Here is a 22,822-nt window from a genome sequence, read left to right on the forward strand (position 1 = left end):
TGATGGGCGGAATTTTAAATCGGATATTTATAATTAAATTTAAATAAAAATTAATTTTATTTTAGTTTGAATATATTAAAGATATTATACGGTAAATAAAAAAATAACTTTTAATCTATTATTTAAAATTAAATATTAAATATATTAAAATATCCGATAAAGAAAAAATATTAAAAAATACTATAGTTTTAAAAGAAACAAAATACATAAAGTTAATTGAAAATTTTTCTAAATAAAATCTATCAAGTGGTCTTAGTAGTCAAATGTAGGGTTGTTCTCCCAAGAGGTCTTAGTTTCAAAGCAACTGTGTTTACGAGTATGTGTGTTGCCAATAACTAAAAAGATTATTAACAGATATTACATTATAATCATTTTAAACTATTAAAAAATATTTCCTAATATCTATTTACTCATAAATTTGCACATATTTATACTATTTTAATTTTGTATTATCAAATACGTTTTAAAAATTAAAATAACAAAAAACATTAATTTTCAGATTTTTTTATCAAAATATTATCAAAATTGAATAACGTATTTTAGGGTTTGGAGAGGTCTAGAAAGAGAAAAGCTAAAGGCAGAGGCATTTGTTGGATAAAAAGAGTCATTGCTCATTTGCTTTGCCAAACACTTACATTTCTTTTTCTCATTCCAATGTCTCCCTTTCTTTCTTTTCATGAAAATGAATTTTTTTTTCATTTTAATAATTTTAAGAAAATTTTCCATTTTAATTTTTTTAAGAAAACTTCAAGTAAAAAGGAAGTATATTCTAATCTAAGGTCAAAGAGTTAACAATGGTTATTAAACCAAAATCACTTAATTATAAGTTTAGTAATAAATAGGTATTTTCTGCAAACTTAAAATAAATTATCCAATTGAAATATTATTACAAACATGTTACTTTATTGTTAAAATTGAAACGGACGTCTAATATGTCCCGATATAATAATACTTTTAGTTTCCAAAATTTATATATTATGTCAATTTTATCTTAATTAACCATTCATATTAAAATTTTTCATTAATTTATTTTTTTACGATATTATCAAATCAATAAAAATAATATGGCACTCTCCTTCCTTTTTACCTTTAATTTTTGTTTAGGCGGCAACGACACTAATCTTAATTAGTTATTGATCATCAATGATTATTATTTCTCTTATTTTTTTCATGCTTTGTCATTTTTTTATCGAGTGTTTTTTTTTTCAATTTTGAATAAGAATTTTTGTCACTGTGACACTTTTTTCTTTGCTCTTGTGGCATGATCCTTATAACTTTTGGTAAGTTTTCTTCATACCTTTGCGGCTGTTTTGGTACTCACACAAAAGCCCTTACGACATTTATTTTCTGATTGGTTTGTCGGTGATCACGTGTAGTCAGATATCATTTTTGGTAAAATGTTGTTTCCCGATATAATTAGAATTGTGTAGCGAAACATCATGCGAAATAGTTTGGTTTGCTCATTACTCCTTTATCACTTCGTAAAGCGTCTTATTCGACAGAGACAGAGAATTTTTATAAAGGTTATGAGGTTCTTTTGATGTTGGTCGACAATCGTTATTCTCAAGAGATTGTTTCATTTTTCTTCGTATCTTTGGGTTTAATAATTTTATTTTTGTGATTATTGTTCTCATTTTTCTCTTTATATTTGGGTGTATTGTAATTCTGATTCCTTACACTACTTTTATTAATGAAATCAAGTTTTCATTGTTAAAAAAATAACATTTTCGAGAGGAAATTAAAGACTAAAATGAAGTTTCTAAATATAAAAATAAAATTTATTGAGTTTTTTCATATTATGACCAAATTGATAAAATTTTAAAGTCTAAACATGTTATTAAATCAGATCACATCCTTATGTTTTATATTTAACGAAATAATGATACGTTTGTTATAATATTTTAATTGAATAATTTAATTATATTTTTAAATGTATTATTAAACATGTAATTAAATAACTTTGAAACACACACAAAAGCTAGCGCAGGTACCAATCTCTTGGCTTTCTCTCCTTTTCATAAGCCCCCCTTTAACTGCAAAAGCAAAACCAAAACATTTGACCCTAATTTTATACTAACAATGCACAAAAAAATCAACATTTCTTTTCCTATTATATAACCATTAGAGTAGGCTACACTTATTCTCTCTGGGAAACATCTTCTCTGTTTTCCCCTACACCAAATCTTCACAAAAATTAACCAAGAATACAATAAAAAAAAATTACCATAACCAAATTACCCTCCCCCTTTCAATTTACAAGAGCCTGAACATTCATTGGCATGATGATGGACTGATCCTCAAAATCCAGCCATCACCATTTCCTCAAAAACCCCATTAAAAAAATTTACAGTCAATTGGTATCTTCTCTGCCCTCCCATGGAGAATCACGAGCTGCATGATTCCCGGCGTGGCATGTTCTTTCCAGCCGTATAATTTATTCGGGTTTTGCCTTCCAAATGATGTTTTACCCATCTTCGATGAAAATTCTTCCTATAAAATCCCGAAACCTCTTGGCGTAAAGCTTTGGATCAAACGGCTGATATCAAAGTAGGATTGGCTTGTAGCGATTTGTATGCATGCTCTAGCTTCTTGCTGATGTCGTAATCTTGTAAGATGTCGATGATGCCAAAGTACAAGACCACTTCGTAAACTTCATCGCTATGATAATATTGATCGAAGTCGCTTCTTCTCGCAATTTGCTCTGCTCTTGCTGGCATGTTTGCTCCTAGCCTAATCAATGGTTTCCTGGTAAAACAAAATCACATACAAAATTTGAACTCAGTACCGACTTTACATAAGCTAATCCGACCTTTAAAACTTTTCTTTTAATACCAAATCAAACGTTGAAAGAATCAATAGAACATGGAAAGGTAGATTAACACTCTTAACTAACATGCTAGTTCCAGATTCGAGGAAAAGAAAGGTTCATATAAACAAATAACTATAGATAAATTTAGAAGCTACGATTCCACTCCCAATCATCCGTGTCCACCAATTTCGCGAACTAGATAATGGGCAACTATAATCAACAAAAACCATTTGGTTCTTATTTGGGATCATATAAAGGACCACAGTTTCAATATGCCCCCACAAAATGATTGTTGTTTTCTGATTTATACCCAGGCCAAACACAACCACTCAGAGGCCACAATCAAACTTCAATTATACCATGGGATATAATCAATTTAAGATCAAATGATTGCGACTTCCATTACAGAGACGTAACCCGACATAACTTTACACCCTCTATTGACAAGTGATACAATCAACAGTTACCCGAGAAACATAAAATCTATGCATCATGAGGGTGTCTTGCTTAATTCCACATGTATGACAGACAATTAACTCCGAACCACAAAAATCAATAGAGACAGCGAAACATACCGGCCAGATAAAATCTGATCCATGCCTTGTAACTCCGCTTCAAGGAATCGATAACCACGGATAAGCTTTTCACTCTGATATGAATCCTTTTTGCCTGCAAGTGGCCCGCATAATCAAAATCCGTATTCATATTGCAACAGAAGTTCACCATTCAATTTTCATATAAAATAGCATGATTATCTATGAACTTACCACTGCGCAAGACAAAAGGTGATAACCCTATTTTATCACCTCTATTATCATCACAAAAGTGCAGACCAACCAGAAGACTATAATCCATAATTCTCTCGGACTCTAAGAACTTGCAATCTCTATCAATTTGTCTGTCACCATTTAGTTATAGGAAAGATAAATGAGAAAAGAATGAAGTAATTAACAGGAGAAGAGAGGTCGGGAAGGGGAGTAGTAAAATAGCTCACTTCATAAGCTCTTGGAACCAATTTCTTTCGAGGCGAAACACAAAATTGAGATCCAGGTCTTTTAGTGTAGTTGTTTCATCGATTTCCTCTTCTGGCTTATCAGTTGAACGGCCATGGGAGGATCCTTTAAGATCAAACCGTCTATGGATTCGGTACTCAGAGCAGAACAAATTTGCCATTACAATGAACCGTGTCTGGTATTTAACCACGAGTATCAAGCAAGTTAGATAAATTCGTCAATGAACAGCCTTGGCTGTGAGTAGCTCAGCTTATTTTCTATTTATTTCAAATGCATACCTTCTGGCCACCAATAGGTTTGACACAATGAACGCCATAGAATTTTGTCACAAGGGAATTTTCATACCGACAAACGTGTTGATAATAGCTTGGAAGCATCCTTACAAGGACCTGACATAGTTAATCAAACTTTAGATTTAATCTAATCATCCGACGATCTATAGATAAATATTTACTTTAACCAAGAAAGTAATTTGGTAACCGGGAAACATACTGCCATTTCAGAAATTTATGCATTGAGACACATAATAACTATCACATTAAGTTAAATGGTGATGACTAACCTTGACTTCAGATTTCTTTACTGTCTTTATCATAAATCTGTCATCTTGAGTAAGGTAAAAGAAACTTCCACTCTTCCCCGGAGAAGAAAGCTCCCTAAGAGCATCATTGCCACAAATAGCTAGCATGTAATCAGCAGGATCGACTTTGAATAGTTCCCGCAAATGTCTAGAAGGCCAAACGGAATCCAGTCACCAACATAGCAAGCAATTGAAAAAACAAGAAATTGAGAAAGAGAAAAAAAAACTTTATTTCAACAAAACAAATGAAAACTTGTATGCAACCTAGCAAGCTGATTACTAATAAGATTATATTTATCCTCTAGGACCTCTACAGTTGAAGATAAACCATATAGTTCATGAAAACACAGATATTCAACTGACAAGGAGAAAGCATATACCTAAACACCACTGGACAATAATTCCTTCCACCGGAACTCCATGGATGAATGAGGCGGTGTAAGCTTCGATCCTTCAGCTGGAAACCTTGTCCAAAACTTCTCTTTGGGATCAAAATCACTCGGTTTTAATTCTTGCAAAACCGAAGCATGCTTCCCAACAGAATACCTACACCAAAAATTTAAGTAAACAACTAAATCCAAATATCAAAAACAAATTTATCACCCAAAATCCCAACATTATTCACCTGATTCCCAGTTGCAAATTAAGCATTAACTCATAGTTCTTATGGCCTTTCGAAATCGTTTCTCCTGGCTTCTTAATTTCATTACTAAACCAATAAGGATTTCTTCTAAATTGCTTAAACCCATCACTATATATCATTGAAGCTTCGACATTATCGAGTATATCACAAGTAATATCCCCTGCTTCACCATCACTTTCCCATATACAAATCCTCGGGAAGTTGATATTCCTTTCCCCTATGCTTAAGCTTCCTCTTCCATCAACGGACGGTCTTTTCCTCGGCATAACAACCAAATTCTCACCCCCTTTAACGCAATGCTCTTTGCCGTCGTTTAACTGTTGAATTTTTTTCAAATTATCATCGTCCCACGGTCCCATATAACGGCTTCCGTCTGGCGACGAGAAAACCCCATTCCCTTTAGGAACTCCGTTTTCCCATTGCCCGTCGTAACGGTTCCCGTTCGCCCAAATCAGGGCTCCGCGGCCGGAGATGATACCGTTTTTCCATTCCCCGATGTACTCGTTCCCGTTAATCCAAACGTACCGGCCGTGTCCGTCCTGCAGATTCTTCTTCCACGATCCTTCATAGTAATCCCCATTGGCGTAACGTTTGTGGCCGTAGCCGTGTTTCCTATCCGCGATCCACGATCCGTTATAAGTATCTCCGTCGGGTCCGATGAACGTCCCGTACCCTTCTATACGACCCGACTTGAAATCGCCTTCGAAAATTGCTCCAGATGGCCACGAGAATTTCCCTTTCCCGGAAGCTTTCCCGCGACGCCACTCTCCTTCGTACATACACCCATCTTTCCACAGATACTTCCCAGATCCGTGCGGCGCGTTATTGTAGAAACCACCGATGTATAGATCGCCGTTGGGTAGAAGTCTCTCGACGACACCACCCGTGCCCGCCGTGACCAAGGCCGTGGGATTCACACGACGGCTCGTAGCTTGAGATCGGCTGCGGCAATTATGTTCCGTCGGAGTAGTAACACTAACAGCGGCAACCATATGATCCTTCTCGTCGTCGGATTTTTTCTTCTTAGCGCTCGAAACGACGTCGCTTTGTTCACTGAACAAAGCTTCGTGCACTTTTTGTACTGTAATCCCTTTTAGAATCTATTTATCTCGCGTTTCCTTCTTCAATACATTGCAGTTGCGAAATAGAATATAAACAGAAACCCCAAAACGACGCCGGGAAAATGAACATTTCCGGCTACAAATTTCTTCACTTTTTTTTTTTGGTTAAAAAGCTATTGCCTTTGAAAAAGAAGAAAATAATGAAAAATGAAGAAATCAAGATAAATAAAATTTGGGGAAAAAGCGAAAATTGAGAAGAGAGAAGAATCGGGCTAAGGGGAAACGATGCTCTTCAATGCCGAGTTGTATTGTGTCGTGTTGTAAGGAAAAAGTAAGGTTTTAAGGTAAACTCTGTAGTGTTCCATGCTTGTGCTTCATTTCGGTACCAAAACCAGTTTTTAAATACCAAATATACCCTTCCGTTTTGTCTTAAATATCCGTATTACCAAACTTCTTTTTTAATGTAAATATGAATTTAGTCTTTTAGACTTAACAAAAATTGAAAAATGAATTCAATTAATTAGAAAATTCCGAGTTATCCCGTTAAATTTTACTAATTTGATATGTAAAAACGGTTAAATCGGTGATTTCATCAATTTTTAATTAATTGTTGGAGTGTTAATTTCTTGGTAATTACTTAACCAGAAAAACATTTAATAAATAAAGAAATTAATTATTTTCGATAATAAAAGCATACAAATAATTTTGATAAATGTTCTTTTATAACAAAAAAAAAAGGAGAATTGAGAAATAAAATAAAAATTATTATATTTATAAATATTTGAACTATAATAAAATATTTCATATCTATAGTAAAAGCGTACAGGAACGCCGCACATCAAAACATAGTATTATTATAATACACCAAAACACACTTTAACTAAATTGTCTTTATTAAATAAATATAAAAATATTAAACTACACATTTAGTACCTAAATTATCACTTTTTTTTCATTTTAGTACCTAAATTTTATTATTCAAAATCATACAACAACAACAACAACAACAACAAAACCCTGATTCCCATATGCAATGGGGTAAGGGGGAGGTAGGGTAGTAGGCTGACCCCAACGCCAGGTTGAGAGCAGCTTCCGTGGAAGACCTCCGGCAGTCAGAAAATTAAAAATAAAGATAAGATGCAAATGCGTGTATAAATAAATAAATAAATACATAGATGAACAGTCTTCATATGCAGTATTGATATGTGTATCTGTAATGGGGTGTAATCCCTGTAAATAATTCCTTACATAGAAATCTCTGCATATAGACTGAAAATGTAAGACCCCGCTAAATTTAAAAAGAGGAAACATGAATAGAAATGATACACAGAAGTTAATAATAGCAAGCTACGAGAAGGAATAAATTCAAATGAGTTAATTCTTAAACTAAGGCAACACTACTCCGATACCCTAGTTCTAAGCCTTCATACATTTCAATGACAGAAACATGTATAAAGTAGAAGTCATGGAAAGTACTACAAAGACATTAAAAAGAAGACAAAGATGTTACACCCTATGGTTGTGAACCGCACTACTCAACTACCCTGATCTTAAGTCTCCATACTTTCCTATCGGAGTTCATGTCCTCGGTAAGGGCTAATTCCTTCAAATCAGATCTCAAGCAGTCTTCCCACTTCCATCTTGGTCGTCCTCTCCTTCTGACACCGTCGACTGTAATCGACTCTACCCTCCTGACCACATCCGACGGTTGTCGCCTAAGGACATGCCGAAACCACCGTAGTCTTCCCTCCCTCAATTTTTCGGATACAAGCACCACCCCCAAGTACATCCTAATAGCAGAGTTAGGTGTCATGTCCCACAGAGTCCTACCACATGTCCATCGAAGCATTCTCATTTCTGCGGCCTCCATCCTCCTTACGTGATTCTTTTTGATTGCCCAACATTCTGATCCATACACCAGCGCTGGTCTTATTGCCATTCTATAAAATTTTCCCTTTAGTTTTAGAGGCACCTTCTTGTCATACAAAACTCCAGTAGCAGCCCTCCACTTTAGCCATCCTGCCTTTATACGGTATAACGTCTTCATCTACACCCCCCATCTTTATGTATCATAGACCCTAGGTACTTGAAACATCATTTGAGGGGATAATGTGTCCTTCTATGCATACTTCTACATCTTCATCGTTTTGGTTTCCACTGAAGTTAGAACATACTAATTTGTCTTCTGGTCTTATTGCCATTCTATAAAATTTTCCCTTTAGTTTTAGAGGCACCTTCTTGTCATACAAAACTCCAGTAGCAGCCCTCCACTTTAGCCATCCTGCCTTTATACGGTGTATAACGTCTTCATCTACACCCCCATCTTTATGTATCATAGACCCTAGGTACTTGAAACAATCATTTGAGGGGATAATGTGTCCTTCTATGCATACTTCTACATCTTCATCGTTTTGGTTTCCACTGAAGTTAGAACATACATAATTTGTCTTTTCAATATTGATCCTTAGACCTTTTTCTTCCAAAGCAGTCTTCCAGGTAGCAAGTCTACTATTCAGCTCAGTTTTTGTTTCAGCAATTAGGACAATGTCATCAGCGAAAAGCATACACCATGGAACACCGTCTGGTGTCGCACAATAGATGTCGTCCATAATCAAGGTGAAGATGTAAGGGCTAAGAGCCGACCCTTGGTGGAGTCCGATTTCCACCAGGAATGCCTTGGTGTCACCAACTGTAGTCCTGACGGTAGTAGTAGATCTACAGTATATATCACGAATCACCCGAATATAAGCAGTTGGGATCCGTCTCGTTTCCAAGGTCTTCCAGATCGTATCACGGGGAACACTATCATACGCCTTCTCAAGGTCAATGAACGCCATGTGAAGATCTCTATTTTTCCCTATATTTCTCCATAAGTCGTCGAAGTAGATGAATCGCCTCCGTAGTAGACCTGCCTGGCATAAAGCCAAATTGGTTTTCTAAAACCCTAGTAACCTGTCTCAACCTAGCCTCTATTACCCTTTCCCATAGCTTCATGGTATGGCTGAGTAGTTTAATACCTCTGTAGTTGCCACAACCCTCTTCTCCTAAGGTCAAGGTCAACCACACAGTGATAGGAATTGATCTGGACCAACAGCTTTGTCCCTCCCATCTTTCTAAGTGCCATTTTGACTTCCTCAAACTCAATCCTACTTGTAGGGCAGTCATTGGCCGTAGTATGATGGTCGACTGACCCATCAACGATATTATCTCTACAGGGAGAGGCACCATTATTAAACAAGCCAAAGAAGTAACCACCTTAAACCCTCTTAATATCATGATCTTTAACTAAAAGAACACCATTGTTGTCCTTAATAAACCTAATGCTACCTAGATCATTTTTCCTATTTTCCCTGGATTTTGCAAGCCTGAAGATGTCGTTTTGTCCTTCCTTGGTGTCTAATCTCTTGTACATTTCCTCGTATGCTTTATCCTTTGCTTTAGCCACTGTTTTCTTGGCTTCCCGATTTGCGTCCTTGTATCTTTGTTTAGCTCTCGATCTTTCTTCGTCGTCATTGCATTGTAGAAACTCCTTGAAGCAAGTTTGTTTTCTCTTCACCTTAGTTGGACTTCTTCGTTCCACCACCACGATTCTTTATGTTCCTTGACCTTCCCTGTCGACAACCCAAGAGTGTTTTTGCCCACATCTCTAATGGAATTTGCCATATTTTTCCATAACATATCTGCATTATTTAATTTTGTAGTTCCAAAACTTGTATTAGACAAAACCTTACTCCTAAAGTCATCAGCTGTCGCTCCATGTAAGTGCTTCCAAAGGATCCTAGGTTTATCAAGTTTATCCCTCCTATGAGTGCTCCGCCCGCGGCGTACGTGGAATACCAAAACCAACAATCTGTGTTGTGATGCACATGCCTCTTCAGGGAACACCTTACAGTCAATGCAAGACCATCGATCCCGATTTCGAACCAGAATATAGTCGATTTGGGTACAATATCCCCTGCTATGGAACGTAATCAAGTTCACATCTCTCTTTTTAAATAAGGAGTTAGTGACCACCATATCATGTGCAGTAGCAAATTCAAGCAAAGTACGCCCCTCCTCGTTCCTACTACCAAAACCGAAACCCCCATGAACACCGTCGTACCCGTCGGTTGCACTACCTATATGGCCATTGAAGTCTCCCCCTATGAAAACTCTTTGGTCCTCTGGAATGCTCCTAAGTACATCATCTAACTAATTCCAGAAGCAAAGTTTTTCCCTATCCCCTAGGCCAACGTGTGGGGCGTACACTGAAAGGACATTCACCACTTCCGCTTCTATAATAACCTTAATCATCATGATCCTATCCCGGTATCTACAAACTTCAACTACATTTTCCTTGAGTCTAGAGGATACCAAGATACCCACCCCATTTCTAGCGTTATCTACGCCTGAATACCACAACTTGTACCCATTACACTCTCCGGCGCGAGCCCCTTTCCACCTAGTCTCCTGAATACATGCAAAATCAATTTTCCTATTACTAAGTACGTCGGTCAGCTCCAGCAGCCTAGCATTTAATGTGCCTACATTCAACGAACAAACTCTAAGTCTAGTCTCCTTGGCACCACTCTATCGAGCCCTCCCCTTATACGCCCTATGGGATCTAAAAGAAGGACATGACCTCAAGTAATCATCTATAGCCGAAGCTATGAGGAATTATGAAAACGCTAGAGAATTGAGGGGTACTAAGAAGCCTAGTTAGTTACTTAATAGGATTTTAAGACAAATTAACACTATCTTACTTAATTATGTAAAAGTCAAGAAAACCCCCAAATTTTTTTCAACGATCGAATTGCAGTTTTCAATCCAATGTTGAAACAATTACCTGGAAGATTCAGAAAAATAATTTTATAATTGCACTAATAACAAATGTTTAATCAATAAAACGTTGAAACCCCAAAAAAAACCTTATTAGAAAAGAAAAGTATGAAGCAAATTAAAGAACCAAAATGAAGTTGAAGTTGGGAACCTAAGGTAGATAGATAGCTCAAACATATATAAACAATCAAACAGAGATCAAATGCAATTAAAAGCAATGGGAAAAGTAAGATCAGAAACACCAGATTCGTAGGGTGATATGAGAAATCAAAGCGGTCGAACCAAGAAAAAGACAGATCTGTAAATTTTAATCTATCTAAATATCTAAGTTCTAACTTTAATCTACCTAATATCTGCAACTGAAAATACGTAAATCCGATCAGAATTTATCAATCTAAATGAAAGCATAAACTCCAAAATAACTTAATAACCGACAAGCGGATTTAAAGTGCAAAGTTTGCCAGTTTCTATGCCTTGGCCGATCAAAAGAACACACATATATGGCTAACAATCAATCAGTATATTTCAATTTCGAACTACTATTATTGGTTCTCGTCAAGGCAAGCAATTTATTTCACTAACTTATAACCAATTTTTTAAACCTAGATTGTAGACAATCATAAACCCTGCAATGATCTAACTTTCACAACCAATCAAACAAAAATGCAACTATTGTATGGGAAAGAAGGGATGGTGTTTGAACCTAGGCCGAAAAATAACCAAAGAATGAAACCGCAAAGAACGCAGACGGAAGGGATGATGAGGACGGCGTTCTTGGTAGATCTAAGAAGGGACTTTCCTTTCTCAGCGGCGCATGAAAGAGCGTCAGTTTGGGGACGATGGGCTCTTTCAGAAGTGGTTTTTTATTTTAACAAAAAAAGTACTATAAATAATTTTAAAGACTTAACTAAACATGTTTTATAAGATATATTTTAACCTTAAAAAATTATAACAAATTAGATTGTCAATTTTCCTAAACTACGGAGATTTAACGGATTAATCTTAAACAAAATAAAACTTTATAAAATCTTAATTTTTCTATTTAGATAAAACATACATATAATTTTTTATGATTAATCTAAAGTAATTATAAGATAGTGTAGACACGTTTTTTTGACCGAATTAAAAGCATGCGCATATATATTATATGTATTATTGTTATTATTAATAAATATTTTTTATTTATTTACAGGCCCAACAAACATTTACAACACATCAGGCCTAACAGTGGCCTGTTTTCAGCAGCCCAAGACCCAACAACTCCAAAACCCATTACACCCCAAACAGACCCACGAACCGGGTCCAAGTCCTCAACCCGAACCAACTCAGGGCTTGGGTTTTCAGAACCCTAGCAAGCCAATCTTCTGCGCTGCAAGGACCTTGGTTAACATCCAATCTTCATGGCTACACACCCCAACACCGAACCGTTCGGCGTAAGGATCTCGCGAGACAACCACCAACAAGCGTTAGAGGAGCAATTTTAGTGCAACTAGGACTCCTAAAAATAGAGTCTCTTTTATACTATAAATTATATGTAATCAACACATTTGTTTACACACAATAGACTATGATATTATATTACACACAAATCCACAAGAAAAACTGTATGAAATACGCAGGGTGATCGAAATGTTTGTAAGGTTTTTTTCGAAAGAGAAATAAAAAAAGGTATTATTTTTCTTACCTTTTCGATTCGTTCTTGGCTTGCATGTTGTCTTTGTTGAGTTTAAAACCCAATCGCCGGTGAAAGAAGGGGGAGGTGGTCGAAACATTTTTCCTAGATCTATGCTTTTTCGAGACGGTTTTTGAAAAACAATTTTGATTTTTAAAGAGGAAATTTGAAAAGCATTCGAAAAAGCAAAAAAAAAAAATATAAATTTCGCCGGCGGCCGGTGAGGCGGCGAGTGGTTGTGTTTTGGAAAACACGACGGAGTGTTCATCCGCATGATGAAACGCATGAACAAAACAGAGAAAATGGGGGTCTGTTTTATCCAAATGAGGGAGGGGGAGAAAAATGAAATCTGTTTATAAAAAAATAGAAATTATATGCGACCCACCTGACCTCCACGACCCGACCCATACCCATACACGATCCGCGTGTTTTTAATTCTCCAATTTGCTCCAAAATATGATTTTCGTCTCGAAATTCTCTTTAAATTGACCCCAAATTTAATCTTTTTTTTTCATTTTAATCCCTTATTATTCTATATATTTAATTATATCTTTTATCATTTATTATTATTTTTCTTTATGTTTTTTATTATTACCTTTTTAGTATTTTATTCTACTATATTTTTACATCATTATTTTTTATATTATATATATATATATATATATATATATATATTTAACTATATTTTCCTATTTGTTTTCTATTTTTCTATTTTTCTATTTTTGATTTTTTATTTATTACTATTATATTATATTATTTTTATTTTACTTACACATTATTCTTTTGTCTTTATTATTATTATTGTTATATATATTTTTATTTATTTTACACATTTTATTTTATTTTTTATTTTCTCTTCTTTATTGTATTTGTTTTTTTATTTTACTTTCTTTATTTCATTTATTTTTGCTACTTTTTTATCTAAACCTTTTCGTGGTATCTTGAGGGTACATTTTTTCAATCCGTCAGAGGTAAGTAATTCAAATCATTTTTTACCTTTTAATTTAAAGTTACAATTTTCTTAATTAAAGACAGCTGGAAATAACGTAGTACCGAAAGGGCAATTCAAGGGTGTTAACTCTTTCTTGACTGTAATCGACTCCCGAATCTGACACATCTTTGGTAAGATGCAGATCCGGTAAGAAATAAGGTATCCGATCAACCCATTTGTTTTAAATAAATGATCGGTGGCGGCTCCAATACATTTCATTCAAGTCGAAGCCCAATTTTGGGCCCACCCAAAAGACGGTTCCGACAGCTTGGCGACTCCGTTGGGGAGCTGGTAAGTGAGTCTGGCTAAGGTAATTTTCCAGTTATCTTTTTAATGAAAAGGGTAATTTTAAATTTTAAGGTAACATTTTTATCCTTATTACTTACTTTTGATTATATTTTTCAAATAAATAGTTGTACTGACGGTTTTTCTCAATAATTTCAGCTTGTCAAAACTTTTTTTTTAATCTAAGGCTCTATACTCGAGCTCCATACCCGTTTTTAAGTGGGGTTGGAAGTGACGCTCTCATGAGAATTTATTTTCCGTATAGGCCTAGCAAGTAACCTTCGAGATTCATATACCTTATGCTTTCGTGTGAATTTATTCTCCGTATGGTCATAAGGGAATGTATCATCTCGAGTTTAACTTAGTCCACATAAGCTTGTAATGGGCTAAGGACTAAAGGTTTGGCAAGCCCAAGGGGGCACCAGCAAAGAGAACTCAGATACCCTTTTTTTAGAACCTAAACTGAGAGACTACAAGAGTTAGAGCCCACCCCAAAACTCCATTTCAAAAACTAAGATGCTTGAATTATTTCCTTCTTTACTTTTTGTCCAAAGCATACGAACTAGACAAATATACGGTTAGGATTTGTTTGAAATTAGCATGCGGGATAGAGATCATGCCCGGGTATGAATAATAAGCATGTGGGGTAGATATCATGTGAGGTATGACTTTTATTTTCATGTCTGTTTTGATTATTTTTACCTCACTAACTCTTTTCATTTTTGTTCCCTTTTATTTTATTTTCATCATTTGCATCATTCAAAAGAGGTGTTGATCCACTAAAAACATGTTCATTAAACATAAATAATCTGCATTAATGGACAAAGAGGTTGTAATACAAGAGATAAAAAAACCGAAGTCCAGCTATGGTCAGAGAATACTCAGGATGGACCAGGATTTACACTGTGCACACCAAAAGTCAACTTTTTGAGCTGGAAAATGTTGCAGGGGCAAGACGAGAAAGAAGGTTATTGACCTGGAGAGTCCCTTCAAAGACAACAAGCCATTGGTGACAAATCCAAGAAGCAAACGAGTGAGTTTCTGATAGTCCCCTTCAATGGAGGCTTCCAAAGGCGCTTTTGTTGAGGGCAGACTCAAGAGAGAGTGAAAATCAGAGATACAACCATTTAAGAATTCTTGGGACAAGTACAAAAAGTAGCTCATCACCTGCACAGTTTAGCCAGAGAAGCCGGAACAGTTCGACAGGGTATTCAACCAGTGACAGAAAAAGGCGGAAGACGAATCAATCTATCAGGAGTTGTTTGGGGTCTAGAATAATATATCTTTAAAATGTTTTTTGTCTCTTAAAAGTAACACTTTTGTTCACAATAATGATTATTTATAATAACATACACATTTTTAGATCAATGTCTCGAACATTCTATCATAATGCATTCTTGTATATTTCACATTATTTTTTTCCTATCCTTTTTTCATTACATCAATGTTAACTAACAAGGGATGTCTCAATAAAAAAGGAACAAAAAACTGGACACATTCTCGGTCAAAGCAAAGGCAAATTGAAGTTACCTAAAACGTGTCTGTAAGAAGATCCAAATCAATGAATGAGATACTAGCACAAGTTAGTAAGATTGAGAAAATTCAAGAACAACTCATAAAAAACCAACATGAAATGATCGATCAAGCAAAAAGGTTTTAGGATGAATCAAGAGAACAGATGACCAAGTTAATGAACATGGTAAATAGTGTAATCTATGGAGAGAATCCACTAGTGGATCCCATTTTGGATGAGACTATGAATGCTAGTGCTGAAACTGAAAGGACAGTGGCAAGAGAGCATGTTAAGGAGTCAGATATTTCAAGTCAGCTCTAAAAATCAAATATGGTTGTAGATAGTCCCACTGGGCTAACAATGAAGGAATATAAGCTTGACTCGAAGAAGAGGGTCACAGAAGAGGCCCAAATATTGACCAAGAAAGCTAAGAAGGATTAACCTTTCATGATTAAAGGTTCTTTACAATCATCAAATCAGGACACTCAAGTTCTATCTATAAAGTCATTGCCAAGTAGTCTTTCATCATGGGGACTAGATAAGAAGAAAAAGAGAGTGCAGGGCTTTCAGTTCTCTCCCTTATATTTTTCACTTTAAATACTACATTAAAAAATGCTCACAGCCGGATTGGTTACACCGGGATATGTTCAGCCACAGTGGCCCCCAAATGAGAGGTGGACCTATAAGGAGATTCATTGGATAAACCAGGATGGAACCCCAGTTTGTTCAGTTAAGGTTCCTAGAAACCTTGAGGATCCTTTAGAACAAGCAATTCATGGGTGCAAGGTAGAAGATAAAGGAATGAAGGTCCAAAACTCGAAAGTCGTCGATTTAGCATAAGGGCCTCCATGAATGTAATCCGATATTGGCCCGTGGGTTTGAGAATGGGTGGGGAAGATGTAGCCAAGAAGACACCTCAAACTATTTCGACAGAGGATTCATGCGAAAAAAATAAGGTGCAAGAGGATCAAAAAGGAAATCCAAGCAAAAGGGTTTCCATGAATGTAGTCCGAGACTGGCCTGTGGGTTTAAGAATCAGTAAGACAGACGCAGCTTTGAAGACACCTCAAACACCTATATCATATTTCCTAAAAGCAAGAGGGGTTCTGGGCAACTTAGAGGGCCTGATGAATATTACGCCAATCATAACTACCATGTGTGTTCGGGATCCAACCAAAACCATCACCACTGAGGAAAATCATTTTGGATCTAAATTTGGGCCCAATTTCTACCCAGGAAAGGAAAAACTGATAAATCGCAAGGAAGTAGGATCTTCCCAAGAAGCTGCTTGAGAGGAAGCAAAAATTTGTACGTCTGAGGGGACATCAAAAGGAGCCCCGACAAGTGAAACAATTGAGAAATGGGGAGCAAGTACAGATGAAGGCCCTAATCCAAGTAGAGGGGCACCCTAATGAGGCCTTATTACATTTTGCGGCATCATGTTTGAATTTGTTTTTGAACTTTCTCGTATTTAGAACTTATTTTTTGAACTTTCTTTTTATAAGGATATTTAAATGAATTTATGTTGAATGTTGAACCAAATTTACAACTTAAAATTCTTTGAATATCAACTGAATCAAAAAACTCTATAAATGATCGGAGTTACAGATCTTTGACATTGTGACATGATTAAAAAATAACGACACTTGGTTTTACCCCAAAAGATACGCTCAAACACAGTACCCTTCTCTTGCAAAAAATCGATATAACTTTCTCCTTTCATAATGGAATGAATAAGAGGCTTGGTATTAGGTATGTATAGGAGCTGACAACATGGGGCATCTCTTGTGTATGACATTATTGTACTTTCATTGAGGACGTTCAATAATGATAATAATGTTCACAGATGGAATAATTGAGTAGGTAATCTAGTTTAGTTCGGTTACTTGGAAATTGAACTCTAAAGATGATAGTAATGATAATAATGTTCACCTAGACTATAACATGTTCTTCTTGACAAACTTAAGAAATTGGATCCGTATACCCAGATTATTATATATACACAATAAAGCTTGAACTGTCCCTCTAGAACAATTGGTTAAATGCCCCGTCTTTATGGATAAGATTCAGTTAGCCTGATAAAGGTGATTATAATATCTATACAATAAAGCTTGAGCTGTCCCTCTAAGGCAATTGGTTAAATGCCTCGACTTTATGGATAAGATTCAGCTAACCTGATAAAGTTGTTTATATATTGAGTTGTCCCTCTAGAGTAATTGGTTAAACTCCCCTACTTTATGGATTCAGCTAGCCAGACAATGACAAATTAAATCAAATTTATTTAAATAAGGAGTTTCGGTAAAGATGGATTGAGGGAGTTAAGGAACACCTGTTATAGTCAATTTCACACGAGTACTCAAGAATTTCATTTTTAGATCGATATTTCGGCACTACCTTTGTTAAAGGAGCATACGAAGCTTGAACAAATGGAAGATTTTAGATAACTGAAATAGAAGGTCTAGTAATTGATTATGCTTGTTGCGTTATTTTGTCCGCATCCGGTTAAAATACCAAGCCAAGAAATAGGGGCATGTTGCAATGTCTAAAAAAACAGACGAAAAATGACATTTTGGTGGCTGAAACCTAGAAAATAGAAAGCCAACCTAAAACTAACTCATCAATTTTGAACATTTGTCAAAGAGCTATAACTCTGAAAGCGGTAAAGAGCTATTGATTCTTTTGATATTATTTAAACTCATGTTTATGATTTGATTCGATTGAGAGCCTAGATTAAGTGGCAATGTTTTAAAGAATTCTTACATTTTTATATTTTTTTCTTCCCTTCTAAAATAAGAGAAAGGGAAAAACATTTTCAAACAGGACAATCTCAAATGTGAAAAGTCTTGGAAATTGTTGAGGCTCATTTTGTCTCTATTGATGAAAGAACGAACAATGCCAAATTTGGAGCATTTCACAACAATCAGTCCAAGAGACCAGATAGAACTTGTGACATTGTCAACAACCTGAGAAGAAAATGGGGCACGATCGATTCCGAGGACCAGATCGCAGACAAAGCACGAGACTCCACCAGGAGATAAAACAAGAGCTAATTCATATTACAAGCATCTTAGACATACTTAATAGCATCACATTCATAATTTTTTCATACATAATTTTGTAGCTTTTAGAGTCAATTTTAACTTCACAACGAAGGATATTGGACTCAACAAATGACTTTCCAGTTTTATTCAGAGTCAATTTCAACTTCACAGTGAAGGATATTGGACTCAACAAACAATTTTCCAGTTTCATTCAGAGTCAATTTCAACTTCACAGCTAAGGATATTAGACTTAACAAACGACTTTTTCAGTTTCATTCAGAGTCAATTTGAACTTCACAGCGAAGGATATTGGACTCAACAAACAACTTTTCAATTTCATTTAGAGTCAATTTCAACTTCACAACGAAGGATATTGGACTCAACAAACAACTTTCCAGTTCCATTCAGAGTCGATTTCAACTTCACAACGAAGGATATTGGACTCAACAAACAACTTTTCAGTTTCATTCAGAGTCAATTTCAACTTCACAACGAAGGATATTGGACTCAACAAACAACTTTCCAGTTTTATTCAGAGTCAATTTCAACTTCACAGCGAAGGATATTTGACTCGAAACAATGCAACTTACACAATATTGGATTTCAACTTCATGACGAAGGATATCCAATTTAAAGCTCAACTTCACAACGAATGAGCCATCCACGATTTCAACTTCACAATGAAGGATATCGTGCCCACAAGAAGCAACACATCTATTGGATTTCAACTTCACGACGAATGATATCAAATTCAAAGCTTAAATTCATAACGAAAGAGCCATCCACGATTTCAACTTCACGATGAAGGATATCATGCCCACAAGCAGCAATGCAACCCTTGGATTTCAACTTCATGACGAAGGATATCCAATTCAAAGCTCAATTTCACAACGAATAAGTCATCCACGATTTCAACTTCATGACGAAGGATATCGTGGCCACAAGCAGAAATGCAACCCTTGGATTTCAACTTCACGACAAAGGATATCCAATTCAAAGCTCAACTTCACAACGAAGGAGCCATCCACGATTTCAACTTCATGACGAAGGATATCGTGCCCACAAGCAACAATGCAACCCTTGGATTTCAACTTCATGACGAAGGATATCCAATTCAAAGCTCAACTTCACAATGAATGAGCTGTCCACGATTTCAACTTCATGACGAAGGATATCGTGTCCACAAGCAGCAATACAACCCTTGGATTTCAACTTCACGAAGAACGATATCTAATTCAAAGCTCAACTTCACAACGAAGGAGCCATCCACGATTTCAACTTCACGACGAAGGATATCATGCCCACAAGTAATAATACAACCCTTGGATTTCAACTTCATGATGAAGGATATCCAATTCAAAGCTCAACTTCACAACGAAGGAGCCATCCACGATTTCAAATTCACGACGAAGGATATCGTGCCCACAAGGAGCGATGCAACCCTTGTATTTCAACTTCACGACGAAGGATATTCAATTCAAAGCTCCACTTCATAACGAAGGAGCCATCCACGATTTCAATTTCACGATGAAGGATATCGTGTCCACAAGCAGTAATGCAACCCTTGGATTTCAACTTCATGATGAAGGATATCCAATTCAAAGCTCAACTTCACAACGAAGGAGCCATCCATGATTTCAAATTCACGACGAAGGATATCGTGCCCACAAGCAGCGATGCAACCCTTGGATTTCAACTTCACGACGAAGGATATTCAATTCAAAGCTCCACTTCATAACGAAGGAGCCATCCACGATTTCAACTTCACGATGAAGGATATCGTGTCCACAAGCAGTAATGCAACCCTTAGATTTCAACTTCACGACGAAGGATATCCAATTCAAAACTCAACTTTACAACGAATGAGTCATCTACGATTTCAACTTCACGACGAAGGATATCGTGCCTAACGGAACAACTTAAAGTCATCTGCAATAATAGGGATTCATTCCCCAACCCAGTGTAGCATAACTCAAGGCGAGAAGGGTTATCTATCATCAAAGACCTTCGAGTTCAATCACACTCAGCTCAAAGACACATCAAATTTACAGCGTAACTCAAGACGAGAAATCTGTCAACAAAAGGCCTTCAAGTTCGATTCCATTCAGCTCGATGACATATCAAGGAACTACTTTCCTGTCAAATTTTTCATACCGAGGTCTTTAAGTCAAGAAGAAGACCAGGTCAAGAATGGCAACAAGAAGCTATTTTCTGATTTTTCTTACGATTTCAACTTCACAACGGAGGATATCATACCCAAAAGACTGACCCAACTTCACGACGAAGGAGTCATCTGTAATACAACAACACCAAAGTCTTCAGGTCAAGTTTTGGCTTCACGATGAAGCATCTTGAGCTAAAAGATGGTTCAGGGGCTACTTTCCAAAAGCTTTGAGCTCGGTTTTAACTTCACGATGAAGGATATCGCGCTCAGAATTTTCCAGTTCAACTCAACCTCACGACGATAGAGTCATTTCGCGATTTAATCCAAATTGACAAACCAGTATCGACGTCGAATTTCAACTCTACAACAGAGGATATTTGATGGGGGTTCGCCCCCTATATGGATGGTGTTAAATTTGGATATGTTCATGTGAAATGAAAAGTGTTTCTTTTAATCTTTGCCATATCCCCGTTACATGACTATGGGCAAAGAGGGGTAGCTGTAGACACATTTTTTTGACCGAATTAAAAGCATGTGTATATATATTATATATATATTATATGTATTATTGTTATTATTAATAAACATTTATTTATTTATTTACAGGCCCAACAAACATTTACAACACATCAGGCCTAATAGTGGCCCGTTTTCAGTAGCCCAAGACCCAACAACTCCAAAACACTTTACACCCCAAACAGACCCGCGAACCGGGTCCAAGTCCTCAACCCGAACCAACTCAGGGCTAGGGTTTCCAGGACCCTAGCAAGCCAATCTTCTGCGCCGCAAGGACCTTGGTCAACATCCGATCTTCACGACTACACGCCCCAACATTGAACCGTCCGACGCAAGGATCTCGCGAGACAACCACCAACAAACATTAGTGGAGCAATTTTAGTGCAACTAGGACTCCTAAAAATAGGGTCTCTTTTGTACTATAAATTACATTTAATCAACACATTTATTTACACACAATAGACTACGATATTAAACACAAATCCACAAGAAAAAACGCGCGAAATACACAGAGAGATCAAAACGTTTGTAAGGTTTTTTTTCGAAAGAGAAATAAAAAAAAGATATTATTTTTCTTACCTTTTTGATTCGTTCTTGGCTTGCATGTTGTCTTAGTTGAGTTTAAAACACAACCGTCGGTGAAAGAAGGGGAAGGTGGTCGAAACCTTTTTCCTAGATCTACACATTTTCGAGACGATTTTTGAAAAACAATTTTGGTTTTTAAAGAGGAAATTTGAAAAGCATTCGAAAAAGCAAAAAAATAAATAAATTTTGCAGCGGCCGACGAGGCGGCGAGTGGCTGTGTTTTGGAAAACACGGCGGCGAGTGGCCGTGTTCTGGAAAACACGACGGCGTGTTCATCCGCCTAATGAACACGCATGAACAAAACAGAGAAAATGAGGTTTTTTTTATCCAAATGAGGGAGGGGAGGAAAATGAAATATGTTTCTAAAAAATAGAATTTATATGTAACCCACCGGACCTCCATGACCCGACCCATACCCATACACGACCCGCGTGTTTTTAAAGAGAAAGGGGTTAATCCCCTTTCTAGTCCTCTATGTTTTTAATGCTTCAATTTGCCCCAAAATCCAATTTTCGTCGAATTTCTCTTTAAATTGGCCCCAAATTTAGTCTCTTATTATTCTATATATTTAATTATATATTTTATCATTTATCATTTCTTTTTTTCTTTCTGTTTTTTATTATTACCTTTTTAGTATTTTATTCTACTATATTTTTTAAATCATTATTTTTTATATTATATTTTATATATATATATATAACTATATTTTCCTGTTTTTTATTTTTGGTTTTTTATTTATTACTATTATGTTATACTATTTTTATTTTACTTACACATTATTCTTTTGTCTTTATTATTATTATTATTATATTTATTTTTATTTATTTTAATTATTTTAATTATTTTAAGTTTTTTTCTTTTTTCTTTTCTCTTCTTTATTGCATTTGTTTTTTTATTTTACTTTCTTTATTTCATTTATTTTTGCTACTTTTTTATCTAATCATTTTCGTGGCATCTTAAGGGTACATTTTTCAATCCGTCAGAGGTAAGTAATTCAGATCAATTTTTACCTTTTAATTTAAAGTTACAGTTTACTTAATTAAAGACAGCTAAAAATTACGTAGTACCGAAAGGGCAGTTCAAGGGTGTTAACCCTTCCTTGACTGTAACCGACTCCCGAATCTGACACAT

At 35.9% G+C, this 22,822-nt stretch overlaps 1 pseudogene; it reads right to left on the reverse strand.

Moving 5' to 3' along the window:
- Positions 1-2,234: 2,234 nt before the first annotated feature.
- On the reverse strand, positions 2,235-22,527 carry LOC120203107 (annotated as a pseudogene).
- Between the last annotated feature and the right edge of the window lie 295 nt (positions 22,528-22,822).

This window comes from Hibiscus syriacus, unplaced genomic scaffold (assembly GCF_006381635.1).
Source record: "Hibiscus syriacus cultivar Baekdansim isolate YM2019G1 unplaced genomic scaffold, ASM638163v2 tig00009023_pilon, whole genome shotgun sequence".
Lineage (NCBI taxonomy): Eukaryota > Viridiplantae > Streptophyta > Magnoliopsida > Malvales > Malvaceae > Hibiscus > Hibiscus syriacus.